General features: G+C 42.7%; 1 long non-coding RNA gene across 2 annotated transcripts in view; it reads left to right on the top strand.

Annotated features, from left to right (window-relative positions):
* The window catches only part of LOC118021093, a 55,475-nt gene that overhangs the window by 4,451 nt on the left and 24,987 nt on the right, over nt 1–26,037 (top strand). For both annotated transcript variants that reach the window (XR_004682101.1, XR_004682100.1), the window contains exon 3: nt 19,563–19,657. This is a non-coding gene — a long non-coding RNA (uncharacterized LOC118021093). The remainder of the gene's footprint in view (nt 1–19,562; nt 19,658–26,037) is intronic.

The following is a 26,037-nucleotide window of genomic DNA, read 5'->3' as shown; positions in this document are numbered from 1 at the left end:
CTGGGGCACACGCCCCCTCGCCCCGCGCCCCCGCGGCGCCAGGCCCTGGCAGGGGCGGCGGGGGCGCGCCCGCTCCCGCCGCCCCCGCGCGCCCCCGCCGCCCGGCCGGCCGGCCTGCTCTGTTTTTGTTTTGGTGGAGCCCGCGTGCAGCTGGCGCGTGTCGAGTCACGTGCCGTGGGCGGGAGGGGGCTGGGGCGCGGGAGGCGAGGGCGCGGTGACGCACGCGTCCGGAGGGCCTGGCGCCGCGGGGGCGCGGGGCGAGGGGGCGTGTGCCCCAGGCGGAGCCCGGTCGTGCTGGGCGTCGGGCCGCGTGCGGTGGGGTTCGTGGGGGTTGGGGCTGGGTGCGCCGTGTTCGGACGTGGGTGTGAATCCCGCAGCACTTCGAGTTCGTCGTCACAGCGTCTAGGCGAGCCTCGTCCCACCCGGCGGAAGCGGCCCGGCCTGCGCGGATTCGGTGGAGCAAGACCTTACGCGCGTATTTCTGTGGGCACATATGTATGTGGTTCTTAATCCTGGCTGTCCATCATGTGACACCGGAGAGGCCTCGCTATGGAAACTTAAAGGGGCTCCCACGTGACACGTATGTGGTTCTTAATCCTGGCTGCAAATTATAAACAACTTGCGAGTCATAGAAAGAACTCCGTTGCCTGGCTCAGCCCCAGACCAGTTGAACCCAAATCCAAACAGGGCCTGGACATAGAGTATTTAGGGAAAAAATCTCCCTCTGTATTTTTGACGCGCAGGGAGGGGCGAGAACTTGCAGAGGTAGCCAGCTTGGTGGAATCGATGGTTGCGAAACCATCCCTCGTTAGGGATGAACTAGTAAAAATAGCAGACCGAGTTAACACGCATTGATCTGCCACTAGAAGGGTCACTGTGTCGGCATGGTGGCTACGCAGATAGGGATACTTGATGAAATATTGGCATCCCGATTTTACAGGGGGGAAATTGAAATCCAGGAGGAGAAGTAAAAGTTGGCCAGTGACGATCTGTGACCAGTACCCAGGGAGGCTGCCTTCAGACCTCCTGCTTCGGACTGTGGCACATGCTGCACTGGAATTATGACTTTACCAAAGGGCCACATATTTGTGCGAATAGGAATCCTTCTCAGTTTGCCTACCAGCCTGTGAGTTTACCTGCGTGTATTTGTGCATGTACTTTTACTTGCAAAGTTTTGCTTGTATTGAAGGGAGGAGAATCACTTGGTGAATTCGTTAAGGCCTGTAGGCTGCTAACGTTTACATGAAGTTTATTGTGGGGAGAGGGGGATCCCGGTACTGTGAAGAGAACAGATTCTATGCAAGTTTTTTGTTTTGTTTTTGTTTTGAGACCTGAGTATAGGGGTAAAGTGAAGTGCCCAGAAGTTGCAGGCATCTTCCGAAGATGTACATGAGCAGCCACAGAAGTCTTTCAGGTTCCTACTAATGATTGTTGTCTAGTGTTGTTAGCTGTGTAGCAGGCAGAGGCTATTACCAAGTTTTAGGGATTGGTTTTCACGTAGCTTGCAGTTTGGGTGAGGAAAGTTTATAGACCCACGGAGGCGAGCCTGACACATGTGAGTGCTGTAGGTCTGGCATGGAAATCTTCTCCCTCCTCTGTCATCCCCATCTTTCTTAATCGGGCATTGCCACTTTTGTCGAGCATTGCCTAACCACTTGGGGTTCCTTTGCACAGCTCTGCCTGCGTGGTTCCTCTGCTTCTTGAGTTTCTTCTTTAGGAAATTTCCCTCGGTTTCCCCTCAGCAAACACTTAAATACCCTCCCTGTGTCACCGCTCTGTTTTGTACTTACTTGCGTCACTGCATTTATTACAACATGTCGTGTCGTTTTTGTTCACATGTTGGTTGGACACTCTTAGTAAATTCAGCTTGTCAAAGGTGGGAGGGGTGATTGTTCACCTGTATATCACTGGAACCCAGTAGGCACTTAAGTTTGCTGCATCGGTCTGAATTGAATTCGTGTCGTGTTATATGTGGTGTTCGCCTGTGTCACCCGCCTTCATTCTTTACTGTCTTCACCTTCTCTGCTCCTAGCTTTTAGGCTCGAAGCACGCATCCTTGGACAGAGAATAGAGCCACATTGTAAGAGGAATAGGAAGGAAAGGGCAAAATGTAATCAACTTTTCCCTTGTTTCCCAGTTTCATTCCCAGTTGGCCAGTTGGACGGCGTGAATTTTCTTGGTTACTTCTGTACCCTGGGACAGATGCTCCACATTATCACTTTTCAGCTTGTTTAGGAAGGAAGAAGCGACATTGCATTACAGATGGACATACTTTACACGCCGTCGCAGAGTACAGATGCTTAATCACATTTCATTACACTGTGATTTTCAGATTTAGCGTTACAGGGTATTTGTTGAGCAGCACTGTCCTGCAGAGCTTTCTGAGATGATGGAAATGATTTATAACGACTTGAAGTGATAGCCACTAGCCACTTGGGCAGCTTAAGTGTGGCTAGTGTGGCCTAGGACCTGGTTATTTACTTGATTTCAGTGTAAATAGCCACCACTGGCAAGGGGTGCTGTGTTGGACAGCACAGTTACGGAGGATCGCTTGTGGTTAAGTCTAGTACTTGCCAGGTAAGTGTTTAGGTTAAGGTTATTCTGCCTTTAAAAGAAAAACCTTGATTCATTTTCTAGGGCCTGACACTGTGCTTCCCATTTAGAGATTCTAAGGTGTTTACTGAGTGATATTTTGGACCCATGTGAGGCCTTCATATTATAGAGCATTTGTCTGTGTGTTCTGTGAACTTTTCATGTAATTCATGAGGTCTTCTTTTTTTTTTTTAGAAGCAGAATGGATTGATTATTAATAATTATAATTAGGAGTAGTTATAAGTCCAATGGATTTGAGCCCTTGGCCTGTAAACTAAATGGAAGTCCCTTAAGTTTAATCACTATTCTCTGATACATGGTGAAGAGCAGGCTCTGCATTTGTCTTGCTGGCCAGTGTATCCCCAGTGCCTCATACAATGCCTGACACATAGCAAGTGCTTATAATTATTTGTTGAATGAATGCATGTTCAAGTAATTTAACCCCTCTAACTTAGCTTCAGAAGGTATATTGTAGAGCTGGAGAGGGGGCCGAGTAGCACTAACTACCCTGAATTTACTGTTCTTCCAAGGAATGCAGTCTTTCCAGGGGCACTGTTCTTAGCTCAGTGAGCTTGATTTCTTCCCTGTAAGATACGTAGCAGGACTTCTTACCCTTTATTAATAACAGAAAAATAAAGTCACAAGAAGATTTGGGGCTCAGGTCACAGAAGGGGAATTGGAAGTGTAAATCAAATTGAAGGAGTTACTTATATTGCCTTGTGCCCTTGTCCAGGATTCTTCTTCAAAGAACTAAAATCACGCACTGAGCTATGTTAGAAAATTTGGTTTATAAAATGGAAGGTGATTATGTATGTTAATAGAGTCTGAAGAGAATTCTGAAAATATATCTAGTATGGCATGATGTAACAGGAAAAACAGGAATGGAAACATAATTTCTTAAATCTCTAAATCTCAGTCTGTGGCAATCCTAACACCCAAGTTATAAATTTCTGAAATGGGATACTTAAAAATGTAAATAGAAACAGATGTGTAGTGGTGCAGATAACCACTACTAGACTTCGAAATATTTATGTAGAAAGGTACCATATACATCAAACATCTGTTCAGAAGGAGAGCCCTAAGGCCAGAAATTGTAGATTTCATTTCATGTGGTAGGTGCTGTATTGGTGGGTTGATGCGGAGCCCGGTATGTGGTTGGATGCTTGTGGAAGGCGGTGAGGCTGCTCTCTGCTTTGCATCACTCACCTGCCTCGTGGTGTGATGTGTGGCTGGATTACAGACAGGCTTGTCCTCATGCCTGGGACGCAGGCTAGCTTCCTGTCGTTCTGCTAGTATGTGTTTCACACTAGCAGAAGGAAAACATAATTGAAAACGTCAATCTGTTGTTTAAAAAAAAAAATCACATGATACATTCCAAGATAAAATGTAAAGTTTCTTGTTTGGGGGTGGGGTGGGGAGGGTTACTTTCTCTTTTGGCAATTTCTGGCCTCTTAATCCTTTAGGATTGCTCTTCACATGGTGTGAACGTTGGTGGTGGTGGTGGTGGTGGGAGGAAACCCCAAAACTGTCAACCGCATGTCCCATAAATTCCCGCTGTTTACCCTCAAAACCAAACCAAAATATGACCCTAACAAGACAAAACCCACCTCTGCTGTCGGCAACAAAAGTTAACAATTAAATAAAAAAATCTGGGAGATTTGAGTTGTGCAGACGTCAGTAATGTGAAAGGTTTTTTTTAGGTATTAACTATAAATTACTCAAGACAAAAGAATTTATATGTGTCTGTGTAGAAATAATGTAAGAGTTCATATTGCAGAAGATCAAATGTATTTGGCTAGAAGATCATGTGAGACTCCTTGGACTCAGATGTATAGTTAAAGAATCATTTTAGGTGTGTTGAGAACTGTCTCCAGTGATGTTGGTCCCTAACTTGGTGTAAGAATTGAAGGAAGTTACTGGCTCCATTTCTTTCTCCTCAGTGGAGTGGGTGGATCAGATCAGTGAGTGGTCGCGTAGGATCACCGAGATTGCCGGACCCCACCCCAGAGTTTCTGACTCAGCGGGTCTAGGGTGGGCCTGATGATCTGCATTTTTTTTGCAGGTTTCTAGGAGTTGCTGAAGCTGGTCAGAGGACCATATTTTGAGAACCACTGGATCAGATCATTTCTCCTAAAGTTTTATAAAGTGTTTGTGCCCATTTTCCCCCTTTTGCAGTGGCAGCACCTACCCTTTGATTTCTACAACCTCGCGTCACTTAAAGATTGCCCTATGGCAAACTGAGTTGTAAAAGTTTAAAATGGAATTGAATTAATTGTATTTTGAGAGTTTCTGGAGAATTCCAGATATTTTGCAAAACCTTTGGGTCTATTAATACCCAGGATTGGGTATACTTACCCAATAGTCAAGGTCTCCAGTTAACGGTATATTGAAATATTCCTCATTTTTTTTAAAAGATTTTATTTATTTATTTGACAGAGAGGGACACAGCGAGAGAGGGAGCACAAGCAGGGGGAGCGAGAGAGGGAGAAGCAGGCTTCCTGATGAGCAGGGAGCCTGATGTGGGGCTCGATCCCAGGACCCTGGGATCATGACCTGAGCTGAAGCAGACGCTCAACGACTGAGCCACCCAGGCGGCCCTCCTCATGTTATTAAAGAACTATTCACTGTTTTTTAAACCTGAATGTTCTATCAGATCTAACCGAGTGCCTTGTAATAGACAGCTCCAGGATGCGTATTACATAGTTGGGAGCTCATTAAATAAAATGGTGTTTATGAGATGTAGTTCCTTTTCCTAGTTAGGATTCTGTGGGTTTGGGTTCATAGTAGACTGATAGTGTGAACCTGGACATCCTCTGAAGGGATCTGCTTTGCAGAAGAGGTACGGTTGCAGGAAGGAGATGCCCATCATGGGGATGAAAAGTAAGTTGTCACAGCTCGGCCACTCCTGGTTTTGAGAACTTTGGGGAAGAGTAGAGGCTCTGCAGTTGTAAATGAAGGGCCTTTTGGGACGGAATCTGGCAGGAAGGCTGTGGAGATAGTAGATGTTCTAAAGCAGCCCTTGCAGAGCAAGCACACTGTTCTTACCCAGCCTGTGTTGTCTATTTTGATGGTGGGAGGGAGTAGAGAGGGGGGCTGTGGGGAGGGGTTCGTGGAGATTCTAAGGCAATCTAACAGGTGGTGCTCTGGAAGCCTTTCAGATGAAACTAGACTCCCAGGTGCCAGGAGTCAGATGGACTCAAGGTCCGAGGTGAGTGGAAGTGAGGTTTGACAATACATTCTAATGTGAGTGAATTTATTGGAGAAGACAGAAGAGCAAGATTTTTTGGGGGAAAAAAATCTTAGAGCAAGAAGACATAAAAAAGAAATGGGTGAGGAATAGGGAGTGGGAGGGTAAAAATGAAAGGTTTTAAGTTTTTAAACTGTTCTGAAACTTTCTGTGTGCGTTGACTAGTTAATAGCAGAGGTTTTGTTAGAAAATAAATTAACGAGTTTTCCTTTTCATTTCCGGTGAATACGTCAAAATACCACCAGATGCTATTATTTGACTCACATCCCATGCCTTTCCAAAGTTACGCCCAGGATCCATGCAGTGCTTGCTTTTTTAGATGGCTTTATGACCGTTAACTTGTTTAAATCAGATTCCTGGAAGGCGCACACAGTGTTTATTACTGGATGTGTTTTATGGATTAGGAAACAAATCATTTGTGTAGCACAGGCCACAAATCTGGGCTGAGGCCATGAGATCTCACTGCTTTCCATATCTACTGGTTTTAATTTTTATCTGGAAATTCTCTATTTTCTAACTGCTTTTAAAAATGACTGAACCTTAAATTTTAAAGTTGAGTCAGCACCCGTATAATTGATTTTAGACTATATTTCATGGAAAGGGCCTTAGATTTTGATCTGTTTATTTCTTTGAAAGGGACTGCATGTGATTTGCTGCTAGTCATTTCTTGACTCAAATATCTGTGACATAATCTTCGTAAGTAAATCTGTGAAACTGGTTTGAATTCTTTAGACTTGATGGTTTGAGGCTGGGGTTGGCAGTCTGTATGACAGGAGTTCTGGGGGTGGCCCTGGGCCAGTTTTCACCAAGCAGCCGTGGGAGATGGGAGGTGCTGCTGTATGATCCTGTGCTACCCCTCTCCCGGACCCTAGGACCTTTTAAAAGCCTGCAGTGCTTTAGGGAGTTTAAGACACTTAATACTTTTTCTCATATTTAATCACATTGACACAGGGCAACATCTTTCTTTGTCCTTCCCACATCTCTTGAGTTTCCTTTCTTCCAACTTGTGTCATTTCTGTTTCTTTTCACAGCCAGCAAGGCATCTAGCTTCTTAGGCTGGCTTCTGGTTGCCCCCCCCCCCGCCCCCGGATTTCCTTCATGATCCTGCCTCTACATTTTTCTGTTCTTCCGTGTCCCGTCGGTTCTCGCTTTGTGCTATGGCTGATTTGATTTAGTTTGGTGGAAAGGGCATTAAGGTAGAGCAATGTTAATAACTGTAAGAATGATTAATGGGTACTTGCCTGATTGGAGACTGTGCTAAGTGCTTCATATTCTTTCCACTGGATGCTAGTTCCTACGAGCTACAGAACCTTGGGAGAGTGTCCAGCTCTGGGCCATAGGCTGCTCGTCTGGAAAATGGGGGACTTGGTGGAGTAAGTAAAGTGTTTCTGGCCCTAAAATGCTGTGATTTGAGTTTATTCACATTGTGGTATGATTGTCAATCCTCGTGAGACTTGAGCTTTTTGAAAGGTACCTGTTCATCGAGACTGGGGTCCCAATGTAGGGGTGTTGCTTCTCAGCCCCAGGATGCGGAGACCCAGGACTCCTTATTTTAGACTACCTTGCAGTGTGGCTGGCTTTCTTTTTCCTTCAGAAGCTTAGGGATGTGTCTCAAGGGCACCCTTCTCCATACTTGTGCTGTCTACATCAGGAGACCTGAAAACTGAACCTGAACACTGCACTTTGGAAAGGTTGTTGACCCCAATTTGGAAGATTTTGCTGCTTTTCATCTCCGTGTTGGAGGCCTAAAGACATCCCTTCCTTGATGGTTCCCTAGAGGGAACCTGCTTAATTCTTCTGTTAATTCTTGAACAGCTCATAAAAAAATGCTACCTCAGATCCTTCTCTTGCAAAGTTGTACATGGTGTGTGACCTTGAGTGCTTGTTTCCTACTTCTAGGGGAATTTTTGTTAGTGCTCAGTCTCTCGGTCGTGTTCATAATGACGCCAAGCTACTTATCTGTTCATTGTCAAGGCCACTGACAATTGTTTTGCTTTCTGCTTTTACACGGATGCATCATGCATTCATTGCACATACTGTCCATTTTCTAAAAGTCTATGATTATCTTTTTTATTTCTTTATGTTTTCAGAGAGATTAATCATCGCTATGCTAGGAACACTTACTTAATCAGCTTTGTCTCTAGTGTTGTTCATATTCCTTCAGCTTTTCCGATATTTTTTTTTTTTTTTTTTAGTTTTTCAAAATTGTATAATACCTAATTCTTACAGGCTCTATCCCAAAAGAATTTGTGATGACTCTTCCATTTTTAGGGCTTATTGCCTGAAAATGCAGGTATTTGATAGCAACAAGCGAAAAATATTTTTAAATAGAATGCCATATATAGCCTTTCTTTAGGTTTTATCTTTGAAATCTGTGGTCTGTTTTATGCCTTTTAGTTAGTTTGTGAACAGTCACTGTGCTTGCTGTGTTTGTAAGCTTCTCCTTTTTTTGAGACCAAAGATATCAAAATCCTACTTTCCTCTCACTCTTAAAGGGTTCAAAATTAAGATTCCTTCTGCTACTAATTTAATTCTTCTGAAAAGGTACATAGGAGTTTGCTCTTTGCCATTTATCTTTGTCACTGTGTAACTAGCAGTTTGGAACAGGACTTGATAGGTTTAATGAATCAGTACCTTATTTAGTCATTTCCTGTCATCTACAGAATATTTTTCAGTAGCAGATCATTTGCGATTGTAAACAACAGAAATATCCCAACAACAGATTTGGTTTAAAAAGATTTTATCCGTGTAAGAAATCATGCCTTATCGTAGCTGAAGAACATGTGCTCCTGTGTGTGTGTGTGTGTGTGTGTGTGTTGTGGGGGAGGGTGATGGTGTGATGTCCTGGCTTATCCTGGGCTCGTTCTGTGTCTGGTGGTCCCAGCCCCTTAACCCAGGAAGGGCCCAGCATTGTGGGAGGATGTTGGCAGTGAGTCTCTGAGAGTGACTGGAAACGCCCTTCTTCTTACTGCATTTTGTTCTTGTTTTTGCAGAGTACTAGTTGTTGGAAAACACTGAATTGCAATTGTATAAATATACGTAGTACTTGCTAAACCGTCGTCTTGGCTCATTGTGCTCTTTTCGAGTGAAGGGATCTAAGCTCCGGAAAGATTACTTACTCATCAGGAACAGGTCAGGTCCTGGACATTCCTGGTAAAGTCCAGTGTACTTTGGATTGCAGCACTTTCTGTGTTACTTTTCATGCATTGGAATCCTCCTAATCCTGAACCTAGACTCTAGGAGCAGACCCAAGTAAATATGTCCTCGCTGGGCTAAACCAAAGAAAACAAGCGATGCTTAAAGATGTCTGGCACCTCTCGGCAAGTTTTGTGTGGTGTGAGCACACCATGGCCCTGGGTATCCTGATGATCCATTTTGGGCCATTCCTCTCTCCTTGTTCATTCTCTTTTCTTTCTGTGTTCTTTACTCTTTCCACTTCTCCCCCCCGCCCCTTTTTTTTTCTTTTTTCCATTTTGGGTTCTTTTTTCCTCTGTTCTATGTTTCCCTTTGCCATTCCTGCTATGGATAGCCTAGTAACACCCTGAAGTTATTGCAGGCATTTTTTTTTTTTTTTTTTTAGCCTGACTCATGGCAGCCCAGAGCTAAATACAGGTTTTCCTCTGATAAGATTCTGTGCTGGTGCAAACTATCTCTAAAGAGTTTAATGTTTATATCGCATATTCCATGTTGAATGGAAAGTATGATGTGAAATATATTTCACATGGATGTTTTAAGTTTTGTGCCTAAAGGACATTCTGCCAACATTTAGGTAATAGTAATCACATAGATAATGAACTTCAGGATTCTTTTTTATTTATGAAATTTCTGGTGAACAGTGATGATGCTTGGGTTAACGTAACATAATGATTTTAAATTGCTTAGGCTGTAACAAAGTTTGGTGTAAAACATGTGAGAGTCAAGTGGGTATTAAATACATAACAGTTATTTATGCTATTCTTAAGGATCAGAGTATATTCTAGCTCTAGGGGCCTCAGAGCTAATTTAATTACTCTTCTTATTCTATAGATAAGGCAATTTACTTAATTTTACATGCCTGGTTAGTGGTATAGTTGACCAAAATTAGGTCTCCCACATTGCTATCCACTCTGCTTTTTTTGGACAGAACATTCGATTCATGAAATTTCGAGGTGAAATGGGCAGAGAAGCCTGAGAAAGAGTATGTGCGTTCTAAGCCTAACTTGACTTGAATTTATTAGTTATGAGATGAGTTGCTTAACCTCTCTGGATCCCAGTTTATGGATGGTTGTACTTTAAGGTCCCTTCCAGGGCTGTGACTTGTACTCCGGTGAGAAGAATGAAACAGATTTAGATTTTTCCTGTTGTGCATTTCTTCAGTTTCAGTTTGTGTCTTATTTTGAGTAGATAGCTTTGCTAGGTTTTTTTTTTTTTTTTTTAAGTAGGTAACATTTGTGTATTTTATTGTGAGTGAATCAGCTTTTCCAAAGTATATTGTCATTAGACACAGGTTGTTTTTCTTAATATAACGGCTGCTTCTGTGTGCAAGTGTTTCTAGCTTCAACTTGGTTAACTGACGTAAACACACATTTAGAGGCGGGTCCCCCCTAGTTTCAAACTGGTGGAGGGGTACCGCCATGTGGAATATTCCACAGAGAGAGAACTGAGGTGCTTTATTCAAATTGTTCGTTGTTATTATAGTGTGAGAAAGTAATATCACGTAGGGGCGCCCGGGTGGCTCAGTCAGTTAAGCGTCTGACTCTTGATTTCGGCTCAGGTCGTGATCTCAGGGTCATGAGATCAAGCCCCTGCATAGGGCTCCATGCTCAGTGGGGAGTCTGCTTGAGATTCTTTCCCTCTGTGCCCCCCCCGCCCCCGCTCTTTCTCTCAAATAAATAAATAAATAAATAAATCTTTAAAAAAGAAAGCAGTGTCATATAAATAAGATTTAAGAGAATTTGGCTCTTCTGATTTCTAGAGTTGCTTTATTTGGGGTTGTGGAACAGGTTTTTCCATTCTTAGGATAATCTGGCCTTGTTTGTGTCAGAGAGAAGACAGTTGTGACAATCTGGGAGGATAGGAAAGATGAGAGGAATTTAAGCATTGGAGAAAAAGATGAGATTGGAGATGCTTTCCTAAGAGGAGTGTGACTGTGAGCTCTGAGCCCCTTCCCTCGTTGCTTAGCAGTAAATGACCATGCCCCTCTTTGCTTTAAAGAAACCCATACTTTCTTTTTCTTTAAAGATTTTATTTATTTATTAGAGAGAGAGAGAGAGCACAAGCAGGGGGAGCTGCAGGCAGAGGCAGAGGGAGAAGCAGACTCCTCGCCCAGCAGGGAGCCCGATGCGGGGTTCCATCCCAGGACCCTGGGATCATGACCTGAGCTGAAGGCAGATGCTTAAACCACTGAGTCACCCAGGCGACCCCCCATACTTTTAATTAAACACTTTTGAACGCCTCTCACGTGCATTGTGTTGAGCTGGGTGCTGTGGGAATTAGAAGAATTATCCATAAGAGCTTCCTCCTCTAGATGTTTACCCTCCAGCTGGGTCTCCAGTGCATAGACCATGCAATGAATGAGTGAATGTCTGAGTACCCCAAAGAGTGGTCCAGGCAGGAGAGAGAAGGGAGGAGGAGTGCAGCAGTAGGGAAGGACCCCAAGGAGCCGTGCAGTTGGAGCAGCTGGAGGATTGGTAGTTAAGGGAGAGCGTGCGGGGTTGCTGTTGGGCTAGGTTAGGACATAGGCTTGAGAGTTGGGAAATGACCATCGCATGTTTTAAAGTGGCAAATGAGGGGACCTGTGAAAGTACCAGAGCCTTCTTACCCTATCTTTTTATCTTGAAAACTTCAAACCTTTAGAAAAAGAGTACTGTAAATACTCATATGTCCTTGTAGATTAATCAGTTGTTAACATCTTGCGGTGCCTTCTCTCATGCTCAGTGTATGTGTGTGTTTTGAATCAAATGTGGTATGTACATTTATAATATTTGGACCACTTGACTATAAGTTGCAGATACCATGGCATTTCACCTCTAAATACCTGCAAAAGAGGACTTTCTTCTGTATAACCACAACACAATTATCACACCTAAGAAGTTTAGCATTGATATAATACCATGGTCTAATAAAAAGAATATATTTAAATTTGGGAGTGGAATGTGTATTTATTTTTGTTTTTAAAATCAGGAAGACTTGTCTGGCACAATGTGTATTGAATGAATTAGTGGGACAAGAGACTAGAGCCTCGGAAACTGGTTTGTATATATTTAAAACGTCACATAGAGGGGCACCTGGGTGACTCAGTCGGTTAAGTGTCCAGCTCTTGATTTCGGCTCAGGTCATGATCTCAGGGTTTTGAGATGGAGTCTCAAATCTGGCTCTTCACTCAGCAGGGAGTCTGCTTGAGATTCTTTCTCCCTCTGCCCCTCCCCCAGCTCGCACGCATGCATGTTTTCTCTCTCTAGATGAATAAATAAAATCTTCTAAAAAATAAAAAAATTAAAAGTCACGTATAGTCATGAAAACAGAGGAAACTCATTATATTCTGATATACCATATTCTTGAATACCATTTTTAATATATACTTGATACAATCTTAAACAAGGCATAAGAGAGTATAGAAAAGAGAATTTATAAATAATTGCACACATACAGACATATAATATCTCTGGACGGATAGAAAATGGACCATAACATTTCATGCCTCGAAAAGAAGGAAGCAAGCAGCTGGAGGATAGGGAGATGTTCCCCTCAATATCCTCTTTTACTTTTGAAGTTTGAAATTCAAAAATAAAAACTAAGAAGCAAGCTGGCCTTAACGTGTTGATACTATTGCCTTAGTAGTGTGTAGGGTAATGCTTCTCTTTATGTCCTGAAGAACTTTGGAGACTGAGACCTGAAACAAAGAGGATGGAGGAAACTTTGTATCTTTCCAGTTTTGAAGGGAAATCTGCTGTTGTGCCATTTAATGGGAAAGGGTTTTTTTCATGACTCGAGAAGGCATGTTTTCGGGAGCTGCTGGTGCAGAGAAGAGGGACTTGGGTGGGGTCTGATATCCAGGGAGTCTGCACTGCACAGAGGAGAGCACCGAGGAAGATAGGGTAGGAGTTTGTATATCCCTCTTGGAGTAAAGGAGACTATTTCCTGCCTCTAAGAATGAGAAACCGGAAGATAATTTTGTAGTTTGCTTCTGTAGAAAAGTACAGAAGATGGCAGAGGGGACTTAGAATTTGCATTGCATATATATATATATATATATATATATATATATATATATATGCGCTACTTTTGATGATTAAAGGTAAGTGTGTTTAAAAAGCTGCTAAGAGAAAATGAGCATTTAAGAGTAATGTCTGGCTTTCTTCTTGATTTGTTTTTAAAGAGAGATTCTTGAAGATTATAAGAAGGTTAAAAGAACCTTACTGAGTAAATAGCAGAAATCTATGTTATTAGTAAATTATTTCCATTTGATAGCAATTTGATTATTTCGTGTGATGATTTTTATGTAATTACATAGTGAACTTGTGTGATGTTTATCCTTAAAAAACAACTTTTTCACAGTGTTTTGAATTAAGTTGCATGAAAGGTTAAGATTAATTTCGGAGTTGATGCAGCCACAGTTTATTTTCTGTTGTTGTATGATTAACACAAAGTTATTGATTAGTACTTAGTGCCTTTTCTTTTGGAGGCCGGTGTTTATTACCAGCGAGTGTTGAATTGCTCCCAGTGTCCATTAGGCATCCTGTGGTTAATAGAGACAGATAGCCTGCCCTTGATAGATGCTTCTGGAAAGTTAAAGTTTCCACAGTGGTAGTTAAATTCCCGTCAGGGAGGGAAGCTGCTGATGGCCGGGACAGGCCTTCGGAGAGGAGGGGAACTCCGCACTGTTGAATCAGGCACCTAGGGTGCGACTTTGCAGGTGAACAAATCTGATTTTATCAGTTCGTTCGGAGTCCATGGGGCTTGTGAGACTGAATGATGCCGGCCAGCCGAGCTAAGCAAGCTTATGGCCGACTGAACACCCCGTGTGTTAATTTGCAGTGGGAGATGTACTGTGGCCACCTGTAGACTTGTTGAAAGGATAACCTTTGGATCATAACTTTACTTGGTGAACACAGAAATAAGATGGGGACAAATTGGATATCTTCAACTGATACTTCATCAAGTCATTGGAATTTGATAGAGGACTTTTTGCACCCCAGAGGCTATTCTGCTTAAAGCCTGGGGCCTAAAATTAGAGCTCCTTTACTACAGTGTGGTGCTGGATAAATGGGAAGAATTCTTTTCCAGTTCCCTTGCTAATCAGTTGGCCCCATTGCCTTATGCCGGGTATGTTCCAATACAGTGGGGACGTAATATAATAATAATGGTTGCTTAGCATGTGTGGGGCATCTTGCTGAAGTGTTTTTCTTCTCTTATTCCCTTAACCCCATGATAGCCCTAGGAAATAGGTACTGTTATCCTTCCCACTTTATAGATGAGAAAATACAAATTTAGGAAAGCTTAGGGCTTAGAGCCCAGCTTCTAAGCCAGGTAGCCTGACTCTCGAAAAGCTTTAGCCACACGTGATAGAATTTCTTTTGTACATTTCAGCTTCTTTCCAGTTGTGTTTTCCTTAGAATATAGGGTGATCATTTTGAGACAACCTTCTCTCTCTTATCTGTCAAATGAACGCTTAGGAAATAACAGTTTCTGTGAAAATGTTTAAGCAGTAACTCTTAGGGTAGGTTCTTTTTTTTTTTTTTTGAATGCTGATCTTGATCTACTTGTAATTTTGAGTAGTTTCATTTAGGGAATGGACCATTAAAAATTAAAAAGGTTGCAGAAAAACCCCAAAGATAATGCAAAGAACAGCTCTTTTTAGATTCACCTACTAACATTTTTCCCTGTTTACATTTGTGCATATTTTCTTGCTCTCTATATTTATATGTGTGTTACACATGTTTTTTCTGAGTCATTTGGGATGTTACATATTGCGTGGCCCTTTATCTCTAAATATTTCAGTGGGGATTTCCTAAGGAACAGAGATTTTTGCTTACATACAGCTACTACTCCATAAATTTATACTGTTAAAATATTATCATCGAATCTGCTATGCATATTGCGATTTTATCAGTTGTCCTATTAAGGTCCTTTATAACATTTTTTCCTGTGGTAGGAGATCCAGGCTAGGGTTATATATCCTATTTAGTTGTCATATCTGTTTAATATCCTTTCATGTGGAATATTTCCACCATTTTTCTTTGTCTTTTATCAGATTGACATTTTTGAAGAATATAATCATACCTGTCCTTTTTTTTTTTTTTTTTAATAGAAATTTCCTCATTTTGTTTGTCTGATGTTTCCTCATCTTTAGAATCAGGTTATGCATAATAGGCCAGAACTTACTTTTTCCCCTCCTTAATAAGTTTAGTCTTTCTCAAAGTCAGGAAATTAACACTCATATAATAATATTATCTAAGTACAGACCTTCGTCAGATTCCGTCAATTATTCCCAAAATGTCTTTAGGGTAGGAAAATACCAGATCATATGTTACATCTAGACTTAATTGTATCTGGAACAGTTTCTCAGGCTGAATTTCATGGCATGAACGTTTTTGAAGAGGATTAGCCAGTTATTTCTAGAATGTCCTTCAATGTTGTTTTGTTTGAAGTTTCCTCACGGTTAGATTCAGGTTTTGCACTTTTGGCAGAAATGCCGCACGAGGGACATTGTGTTCTCAGCACATCATATTTGGAGTCACACGATGTCTGTTTGTCCCGCAGCTGGTGATATTAATTTTGATTACTTGGTTAAGGTTTGGTCTGCCAGGTCTGCCCCGTGTAAAGTTACTCTTTCCCCCTTTACAGACAATTACTGTCTTGTGGAGTGATGTTTTTAGTTCACGTCCTAATGACTCCTCAAACTTTTACTCATAGGCTTCAGAATTATTGGGTTGTTCTTTTTTTTTTTTTTTAAGATTTTATTTATTTGACAGAGTGAGAGAGCACAAGCAGGGGGGAACAGTAGAGGGGGAGGGAGAAGCAGGCTCCCCGCCAAGCAGGGAGCCCGATGTGGGGCTCCATCCCAGGACCCTGGGATCCTGACCTGAGCCGAAGGCAGACGCTTAACCATCTGATTGCCTGAATCGGCTGTTCTTAATGAAGTTTGCCCAGTAACGATTTATTTTTATTTATTTATTTATTTTTTTTAAAGATTTTATTTATTTATTTGAGACAGAATGAGAGAGACAGAGAGCACATGAGAGGGGGGGAGGGTCAGAGGGAGAAGCAGACTCCCTGCCGAGCAGGGAGCCCGATGCGGGACTCGATCCTGGGACTCCAGGATCATGACCTGAGCCGAAGGCAGTCGCTTAACCAACTGAGCCACCCAGGTGCCCCCCCGTAATGATTTAAAACGCCATCATTCCCTCTTCATTCATTTATTGGTTTTCTCCCACAAAGAATAGTGTTCCTTTAGCTCTTATTTATTTATATTGGTGTTGATTCATGGATTTGTACTTGATTCTTGTTTTATTATCATTACTGATTTTGATGCTCAAATTGTCCTGGATTTGGGCCAGTGGGAGCCCCCTGAGGCTGGTGTCTGTGCGCTGTTGACACGTCCCCATCATTGTTTGACACATCCTTACTTTGTGGCACAGAAGAGTCTTCCTTGTGAACTTTCTCTGCCTGCACCCTGGAAGTAAGTGGTCACTTCATGTCTCCATTCTTCTTGTATGAGAATACCTCTGTCTCCAAAGCCTCGCCAAGAGTGACTTTTTATAACTGTTTAATTTTTGCCAATCTGATGGGTGAGAAATAGCAACTCAGTGTCATTTTAATTTCTCTTTATGAGTGAAATTGGGCATCTTTTCATATGTTTAAGTGGTATATGTGTGTATGTATATGTGTGTATGTGTGTGTGTTCATGTTTTGGGTCCATGTTTCTGTCCTAAGTTACTAGTATTCACTTCTTCAATTTTAAGAGTTCTTTATATATTATGAATATTATTTCTTTATCTGTGATACGATGCAAATATTTTCTCTCATTTTATCTGTTGTCTTTGGTTAATGATTTTTTTTCTTGCCATGCAGATTTTATTAAAAATTTTCATGTAATCACATTATTAGTCTTTTCTTGTACTTTTCCTGATTTTGAGACACAGCATGCTTTTCCTTATTTAGGAGTTAGAGAAGATTCACCATTTTTTCCTCTGTAGTACTTGTATGGCTTCATTGTTTTACAGTTAGATCCCTGATTCATTTGGAGTCTATTCTTGTGTATGGTAAGAAGTATGGATCTAATTTTATCTTTTTCCAGTTGGCTAACCAATTGTTTTAACCATTTATTAAAAGTCAGTTTTTGCCCCAGTGATTTTTAGATGCTCCGTTTTGTTGTTGTTTTTTTTAAAAAATATTTATTTATTTATTTTTAAGATTTTATATATTTATTTGACAGAGAGAGACACAGCGAGAGAGGGAACACAAGCAGGGGGAGTGGGAGAGGGAGAGAAGCAGGCTTCGCGCTGAGCAGGGAGCCCGATGTGGGACTCGATCCCAGGACCCTGGGATCATGACCTGAGCTGAAGGCAGACGCTTAACGACTGAGCCACCCAAGTGCCCCTGTTGTTTTTTTTATACACTACTAAAGTTCCATCTGTACTTGGGTCTGTTTTGACTTTCTGTATTACCACACTGGTTTGTCTGTCTACTCTTGGGCCAGCAACACACTTTTCATTATAGAGTCTTTAGAGTATAATTTAATGTCTGGAAGGGCTAGTCCTCTGCTCTAGCATTTTAGTGTTTTCCTGACTGTTCTTGCACATGTATTTTTAATATTAAGTTCAGTTTCAGTTGCTAGCTTCATTAAAAAGAATTGTTGGTATTGCAACAATTATATTGTTGGGGATTGCATTAAATTTATAAATTAATTTACAGCAACTTGACATTTTTGATGTTGACTTGTTCTATGCCAAAATAAGAAACGTCTTTTTAAAAAAAATATCGTATTTATTTATTTGAGAGAGAGAGAGCACGAGCAGGGAGAGAGGCAGTGGGGGAAGTAGATTCCCTGCTGAGCTGGGAGCCTACCGCCCTGCTCCATTCCAGGACCCTGGGATCATGACCTGAGCCCAAGACAGACGTTTAACCCACTGAGCCACCCAGGCGCTGAAAGAAGGTGTTTTTTTGTTTGTTTGTTTGTTTGTTTTTAAGCAGTTTCCACACCTACTGTGGAGCCCAATATGGGGCTTGAAGTCACGACCATGAGATCGAGACCTGAGAGGTGGTCAAGATGCTTAACTGACTGAGCCACCCAGGCGCCCCTAAACAAAATGTTCTGTTCTATGTGTGCATTAATGTGGAGAATATAAAGATAGCAAAGCTAAGATTTCTACCTCAAATAACTTAAATACAGTTTTGGAAATAGGTATATGTTTATTTACATGCATTAGAAAAATAGAAACATTCCTTTGATGGTGGACTTTGAATTGAACCTAAAAGGAAGTGTTGAATGTAGTTTCGTAGAGAGAACCAAGGACATTTCAAGTGGTCATTGCTCAGGCGAAAGTAGAAGCAAGATTTTGCCGTATCACGTGAGGTCAGTGAGATCACCAGCCTCAGACTGAAGCAGTGTGTTTGTATCCAGAAGTAAAGTGGGAGCGGTTGGTGGAAGGCCTTGAGTGGCCAGGGTTTGGATTTGAGCCACTCAGAAGCAGAGGCCTCCTGAATTGGTAATCTATTGCCGTGTAACAAATTACCCCTAACGTTCGTGGCTTAGGGCGCCGGTAAACATTTATTATCTCTAGCAGTTTCTGTGCATGTGGGATTTGGGAGCAGGAAGGACTGTTGCCTCCTTGGCAGTCCTTAGAAGTGAACCAGTAAATTCAGCCCACATTCAGGGCTAGGTTCCATGCTTCAAGGGGAGGAGTGTTGGAGAACCTGGGAACACACTTGAAAGCCTGTGTTGGGAACAGAGGGGCAGTGGCATGATTTTGAAAAGGAAAAAGACCACGGCGTCTAGAGGAAGGTTCATTGGTCGCAGCACCAAAGATGAAGAAAGGGAGGAATCCCGGGTAGATGGGAGTGAAGTAATCCAGCAGTAAGGTACAGGTGAGGGAGAAGCAGGACACATGCGAGGGCCGAGAGGGGATGGGGGGCGTCAAGGTGGCCCCAGGGCTTTCAGAGCTGCATAAAGACCCGGTGCAGTAACCGGAAAGAGACGCCAGTTTTAAGGGGATTAGGGTACTTGTTTGGTTTTAGACACTCAAGGGGAAATTCCTAAGCAGTTGAGAGTTGATAGAACCAGGGCTCATGTTGAGACGTCCAGCCGAAGGGGGAGAGTTCCGATCTGTCACCGCAGACGTCATGGTTGAATTTCTCAAGGGATGAGGACACAGAAAGGCCAGAGCATTGGGACCCAGCCCTGGGGGGAGCCATGGTTCGGAGTACGGTCAGCAAGAGGAGCCGGATCTGCAGCATTAGAGCGAGAGGTGAGCCAGCTGTGTTCCTGGCAGCAGCGAAAAAGGTGGAGGATCAAGAGCTTCAGATGTTGCAGAATCTGAAGAGAATGATGTTTGAAATGAATGCATTTGCCTGTGAGATTATTAGAGGTGACAGCAGTTTAAGTGGAGTAGAACAATTTTGGAAATTGGATTATAACATTTAATTCGATGATTAACTTTTTAAAAAGTGCTCGAGGTGGGAGGATGAGTGGCTGGCTTGCCTTTAGATTTTGAGATCTTATCTCCTTCTTGCCTCCTTTTAGCACCGTCAAGCCTCCCTGGAATGGTACTCATCAGATCTTGGACTGAGGGATGAAGGAGGATTTTACCTCACTTGTTTTCAGAGACTCTTTTAACTGTAAGTGAAGTCGGCTTACTTTATCATCCTTTTGCTTCACATCCTGCTTTTAACTATTCTCACCTGTGCCCTCCCCCCCCCCCCTTCCTTGCCCTTCCTTCTCCTTCCCCTGGTTTGTATGACTTTCAGGATCAGTTCCCAGACTGAGGATCACCCGCTTTTCCTCTCCCTTACCCCCCAACTTTTAAGAGCAATTCTACTACTCATGTTTTGTTAACTGAACTGGCGGAGATGCAGTTAATGCCTATGAGATATGATTAAAATTAGTAATTGACAAATGTCAGTACTAAATTGAAAAGGATTTAGTGTTCCTTGTTATGTGTCTGTCCATGTGTACAGTCAGTTTTCAAATTAGTAAAATAAGTGTTGGTAAAAGGGAGCAAAAACATGAAAATATTCTTAGAGTTACTTCATATGACGTAGTATATTTCAAGATTTCTATAAGGATTTGAGATTAAATAGACCAAGAAATTGCGTAATGAAACACTGACAAAGCCAGAAAAAGGAAATCTGAGTTTTCTCTGTTACATGATATGATGATTATTATTTTCTTATTTTTTTCTGATCGTGTTGTTTTTCTTTTAAGAAAAACTTTGGTTTCACTAAAGACTTCAAGAAACTAAACAGAATAGCAATAATAAGTATCATTTCAAATCAAAGAGTAGACTTTCTTGCTGCGAGAAAAAGATTATTGATAAGTTCTACTTAGCAAAAAAGATAAGATTGCTCTCAGTCACATCATCTTTGAATAAATAGGGCAGCATTGAGTAATACAGCCTGGCTCTGCAGAATGCATAGAAGGTGAGCATGGGAGAGCGAAGAGGGGGCAGGGGACGGTGAGCTCAAGTCGCAGGAGTGAGGGGAGTCTGAGAGATGCTGGTGTGGAGCATGGGTAACAAGTGGCTGTTGGAGGCACGAACAGAGAAGCACTGCTGTGAAGGTTCTTTCGTGACTTTTTTTTAAGATTTTATTTTTGGGGCGACTGGGTGGCTCAGTCGGTTAAGCATCTGCCTTTGGCTCAGGTCATGATCTCAGGGTCCTGGGATCGAGTCCTGCATTGGGCTCTCTGCTCAGCGGGGAGCCTGCTTCTCCCTCTCGCTCTCCCTCTGTGCTCTCTCTTTCTCTCTCTCTCTCAAATAAATAAATAAAATCTTAAAAAAAGATTTTATTTTTAAGTAATCTCTACACCCAACATGGGGCTTGAACTCACAACCCCGAGACCAAGAGTCGCTGGCTCCACCGACTGAGCCACCCAGGCGCCGCTTGTGAATTTTATTACACCTATTAAGCTTTTCCTGTGTGTCAGTGGGAGTGAGAGAGAGGGTCAGAAAAAAAAAAAAAGGGAGTGAGAAGGGGGTGTCAAGAGACCAAAGATTGTGTTGTTTGTCTTCACAGTTAAAGGTCTGGATATATTTGCAGTATGTCGTGATTCTTAGTACTTGTGCTTGGGCAGTTGTCAAAAAGTTAATGTGGTTAATTGGTCGAGTTTCCTTTTCCTGTCTCCCACCCATCCTACCCCCTCCTCTTTCCCTTATCTTCTCTGAGAGTCCCTTCAGGCGCCGTCAGTCCTGGAAGCTTCCTTCAGTGGCTGCTTCCATTCCCAGTGCCCAACACTGGCTGGGCTGATTCTCCTCCCCCATGCCCCTCCGTCTCCAGGACGTCTTGGGAATCACTCCACCACTCGGCTTCTGCAACATGTTATGTGCAAGCCTGTTGATGTGTTTGTTTTCTTTACTAGACTGCGAGCTGCTTAGTGGGAGGCGTCAAGTTTCACTCACCTGTGTATCCCCACATCTAGTACGTGGTAGTTGAATGGACAGAGGAATGATTTTCCCATGCCTTGTAGTAGACACACTCACCACCGGCTGTCAGTGTGGCGGTGACATCGCTGAGCTTTGATGGTTGGGAGATCCGTGACCATAGAGATAGACCACTTGAGCCTTACAGAAATCAGGGAGGACTGAAAAATAAGTAAGCTGGAGTTCCTGATGTAGGGGTGCTCTGCCGAGAAGGTTTCAGGGTTGGCTGGGAGCAGGAAACAAATCATGCGGTGCTGTGTGGGGGGTGTCCCGGGAGAGGCCTCAGGTGCAGGCTGCTCTGGAAGCGTGTCATTAATGCAGCCTGGGCAGGTCCTGGGGAGACTGGCATTTGGCTTGGGTCTCTGAGTATGTAGTTGCTCATCATGTGCAAAAGGAGGAGCATGTGCCAAGCTGTAGAGGTGTGAGGATATTTTCTGAAATTCCTGGGAGTTGGGGAATGGGAACGTGGCGGGAAGTGGGAGCAGGAGGAGCCATGTGTGTAACGCTAGTGTAGCCAGCCCTTACCCTGTTGGCTGTGGGGAGCCAGTGAAGGCGGCAAAGTCAGAAGAATGGCACAGATGCACTTTTTTGTTTTATTTTATTTTATTTTATTTATTTTCTTAAGTAGGCTCCATTACTAGTGTGGAGCACAACACAAGCCTTGAAACTCAAGACCGTGAGATCAAGACCTGAGCTGAGATCAGGAGTCGGACGCCTAACTGATTGAGCCCCCCTCACCGGTACCCCCCAGATTCACATTTTAGAAAAATGCCTGGCAGCAGCGTGAAAATTGCCCTGGAAGGGAAGAACCAAAGCAAATACATTGGTGTTAGGAAACAGGTGCTGGGCGCCTGGGTGGCTCAGTCGGTTAGGCGACTGCCTTCGGCTCAGGTCATGGTCCTGGAGTCCCGGGATCGAGTCCCGCATCGGGCTCCCTGCTCGGCAGGGAGTCTGCTTCTCCCTCTGACACTATCCCCTCTCATGCTCTCTCTCTCTCTCATTCTCTCTCTCAAATAAATAAATAAAATCTTAAAAAAAAAAAAAGCTAATTCATTTGCAGTTACAAAGACATACTGGAATGATTTATTTCCTAATTGGAGACGGTCTTGTTTCCATGGTCTGTCAGAGAGAACGGATCAGGCAATACACCAAATAAATCAATTTTTGTGTTTAACAACTCTTGTACTTCCTGCTCAGCCTCAAAGGGCAGGAGGAACTTAAGAAAGATACCATAAGGGCGCCTGGGTGGCTCAGTTGGTTAAGTGACTGCCTTCGGCTCAGGTCATGATCCTGGAGTCCCTGGATCGAGTCCCGCATCGGGCTCCCTGCTCAGCAGGGAGTCTGCCTCTCCCTCTGACCCTCCTTTCTCTCATGCTCTCTGTCTCTCATTCTCTCTCTCGCAAATAAATAAAAAATTAAAAAAAAAAAAAAAGAAACAGGTGCAGCAGTCCCAATGTGTGGGATGAAGGGCCTGGATTAAGGCATTGTGGTGGAGGTGTGGAGAGAAGGCATTGAACGTGTGGTCTAGGATGTGGCGAGGTGGGATTTGTGAGATCTGTTGACTGGAGCTGTATGCGTGGAAGAATAGACAGTGGTTGTAGATTTTTTAATTGTCTAGCCATTGACGAGGAGAGTAGAAAGGAAGCCTTGGGCTTGGGTTTGGGATATTTGAGAATGGGGCATCCAAATGGTAACTAGCGGACTGTTAGAAATGTGACTCTCAAGTTTAGGAGCGAAACATAGGGAGTGTGGAGTCACACGTGTGAAAGGGTGTGATTACAAAGGAGGAGCTAGCTGAGCAGTGAGGGAAGGCCGAGCAAAGGACCTGGGACACTTAAAGGGCATACTCAGGAGAAGGCCATCTAAAAACAGGTTCAGAAAGGGAATTTGCCAACATCAGATGCCACCAAGAGGTTAGGTTGGGATGAGAAGTAAAATGGGGCCGAGGGTTTGACCAGGTCAGACGCTCTCAATGAGAAAAACTGTAATACTGGCATTAGAAACTTCATTCCACTGACTAAGTGCAGTGGATCTTAATGGGTAGGGAAAATGAATTTGGACCACCTTTTTTTTTTATTTTTAAAACAATTTAATACAGGAGGTAGATTACAGATAAAGGGCAATGGGAAGGTCTTTATTTTAGGATAAGGTAGTGTAAGTATACTGCGATGGTCTGAACGTGTCCACACAGGCTTGGAACAGCAATTGCAGGAATGGAGAAAAAAATGACCAGGGATGGGTCATGGCATATTGCCCAGCAATGAGGGCCTGGCCAGAGTGGAAAGCAAGTTATTCTCCCAAATGGTAGAGTTACCTGACTTTTCTTCCATGGCACTCTCTTTATCCTGGGAGCTGGAACAAGTGAACTACAACATGATTATTTTATGAAATAATTATTTTTTTCAAAAGCATTATTGTAAGATTTTCTTTGTTTTTTTATTTATTTAAAGATTTTATTTGACAGAGAGAGATAGTGAGAGCAGGAACACAAGCAGGGGGAGTGGGAGAGGGAGAAGCAGGCTTCCTGCCCAGCAGGGAGCCTGATGCGGGGCTCGATCCCAGGACCCTGGGATCATGACCTGAGCCAAAGGCAGACGCTTAATGACTGAGCCACACAGGCGCCCCATTTTTTTTTTTTAAGATTTTATTTATTTATTTGTCAGGGGGAGAGAGAGAGAGCACAAGCAGGGGGAGCGGCAGGCAGAGGGAAAAGCAGGCTCCCCGCTGAGCAAGGAGCCCGATGTGAGACTTGATCCCAGGACCCTGGGATAAGGACCTGAGCTGAAGGTGGACACTTAACTGACTGAGCCACCCAGGCGCGCCCCTATTGTAAGGTTTTTTTGTATTCTTTGTGTGTGGTAAGGTACACCTAAGGCCTACTATTTTAAACATAAAAAATTTACCACTTGTAAACATGCAGTTCTGTTAACATTAAGTACATTCACATTATTGTGCATCCATCACCACCATCCATCTCCAGAACCTTTTCATCATCCCCAGCTGCAACTCTGTGTCCATTAAATACCAAATCCCTTGGTGCGATTTGAATTTTCTTTCCTATTCTTAAAATATGATTTGAAAACACCGTGTTTTCTAGAACACAACTCTTCCACAACCATTGTGAAGTCTCAAGCTGTGCCACGTCAGTTTTTCACGGGAAAGGGAGGCAGAAGAAAGGAGTTCACATTTATTACCTCCGGCGCATTTACCAGGTGTCATGGGCTGCGTTGGTTGCAAATGCTTCATTTGACCCATTCCGTCTTCACAACAACTCTGTTCCTTTCATGCCACAAGCTGAAGGAGTGGGATTTCAGGAAGCTTAAAGTAACTTGTGGAAGGTCCCACAGCTGGCAGGCAAGTAACCTACCCAGGATTCAAATCCTGGCCATCCCGGTACCAGACTCCGTGCTGTTTTTACGACCCTTCAGTTCTCTGTGTAGTACTCTAAATACTGTACCGTTCTGAAGGAGTCTAGTCTCTTTGCTTTGAACTTAATGAAGATGTGCTTTTTAAGGTTTTCCTGGTGTCCAGCAAATGTACGAGGCTCCTCAGGAACACTCGAGTGTTCCTGTTTTGTATTTAAGCTTTTAAGAACAGAATCAAGCATTTGCCAAAGGTGGAGAATTACTTGTGTAATTAATGGAGTTCATGTAGTGACTTACTTAACGTTGGTCTGGTGTATTTGTCCAACTTGGAATTTATCTGAGGCAGTTTATAGCACTAAGTTGATAGATTTATAGCATAGGTTTCTGAAGGAAAAATGCTTTTATTGACTGAATTATGTTTCAATCCTAATCACAAATAGGAGAAGAGAAAAATTTAAAAAGGAAAAATACGTAACTCTTCATTTTCAAGGATCTCACGAAGCAAAATATTATTCAAGTAATCGGACTGCAGTATTTGAAGCCAAAAGCCACAATCTGATACTTGCCTTGCTGAAGGTTTTTTTTTTTTTAACCTGTTAATGTTTCTCTGAATTCTTGAATCTTCTGTCCCGTACCAGTGAAAGACATTTTTCTTTAAAGATCCAACCAGTGACAGTGACATATCAAGATTGTTGGAGTGGATGATCCTGATAAAGTAAAAAAAAAAAAAAAAAAAAAAGGTCGTTTACAGAACAATTATTTCCAGAACTGGGAACCTTCGTGGAAGTAAGCCAGTGGGCTTTGGTGTTGTTGGAAGGCTGTACTTACCTCTGCATCTTCGTTCACTGTTTTGCTTTGAAAGCTTTGGGAGCACCCCTGAGTTTTTGAGTCTCTTCTGCATTCCGTGACAGATTGATTGTTAGAGAGATCCAAAGTCCGAAGTTTGTGTTGACTTTAGAAATTCATTCTCTGAAGCCCCTTTTTGGAATGAGTTTAAAGAAGGAAGAGCATCAAAAGCCAGGTTCAGTCTTACAGTAGAAGCTTGGAAAAAGATAAGTGGTTCTCTGGGACCATTAGAGTAGATCACATTACCTTCTAAAGTAATGATGAAAACAAGGAGTAAATTGGAAGAACTGTAAGACACCCTAAATTCTTTTTCTCAGGCAAATAAAACCGAATCATCCAGAATAGATATTGTTTCTCTCCATTTTGTTTT

This window comes from Mirounga leonina, unplaced genomic scaffold, assembly GCF_011800145.1.
Source record: "Mirounga leonina isolate KUSES-001 unplaced genomic scaffold, KU_Mleo_1.0 Mir_174, whole genome shotgun sequence".
Taxonomy (NCBI): domain Eukaryota; kingdom Metazoa; phylum Chordata; class Mammalia; order Carnivora; family Phocidae; genus Mirounga; species Mirounga leonina.
The sequence above is the reverse complement of the archived record's forward strand: the minus strand, read 5'-3'. Positions and strand labels throughout refer to the sequence as shown.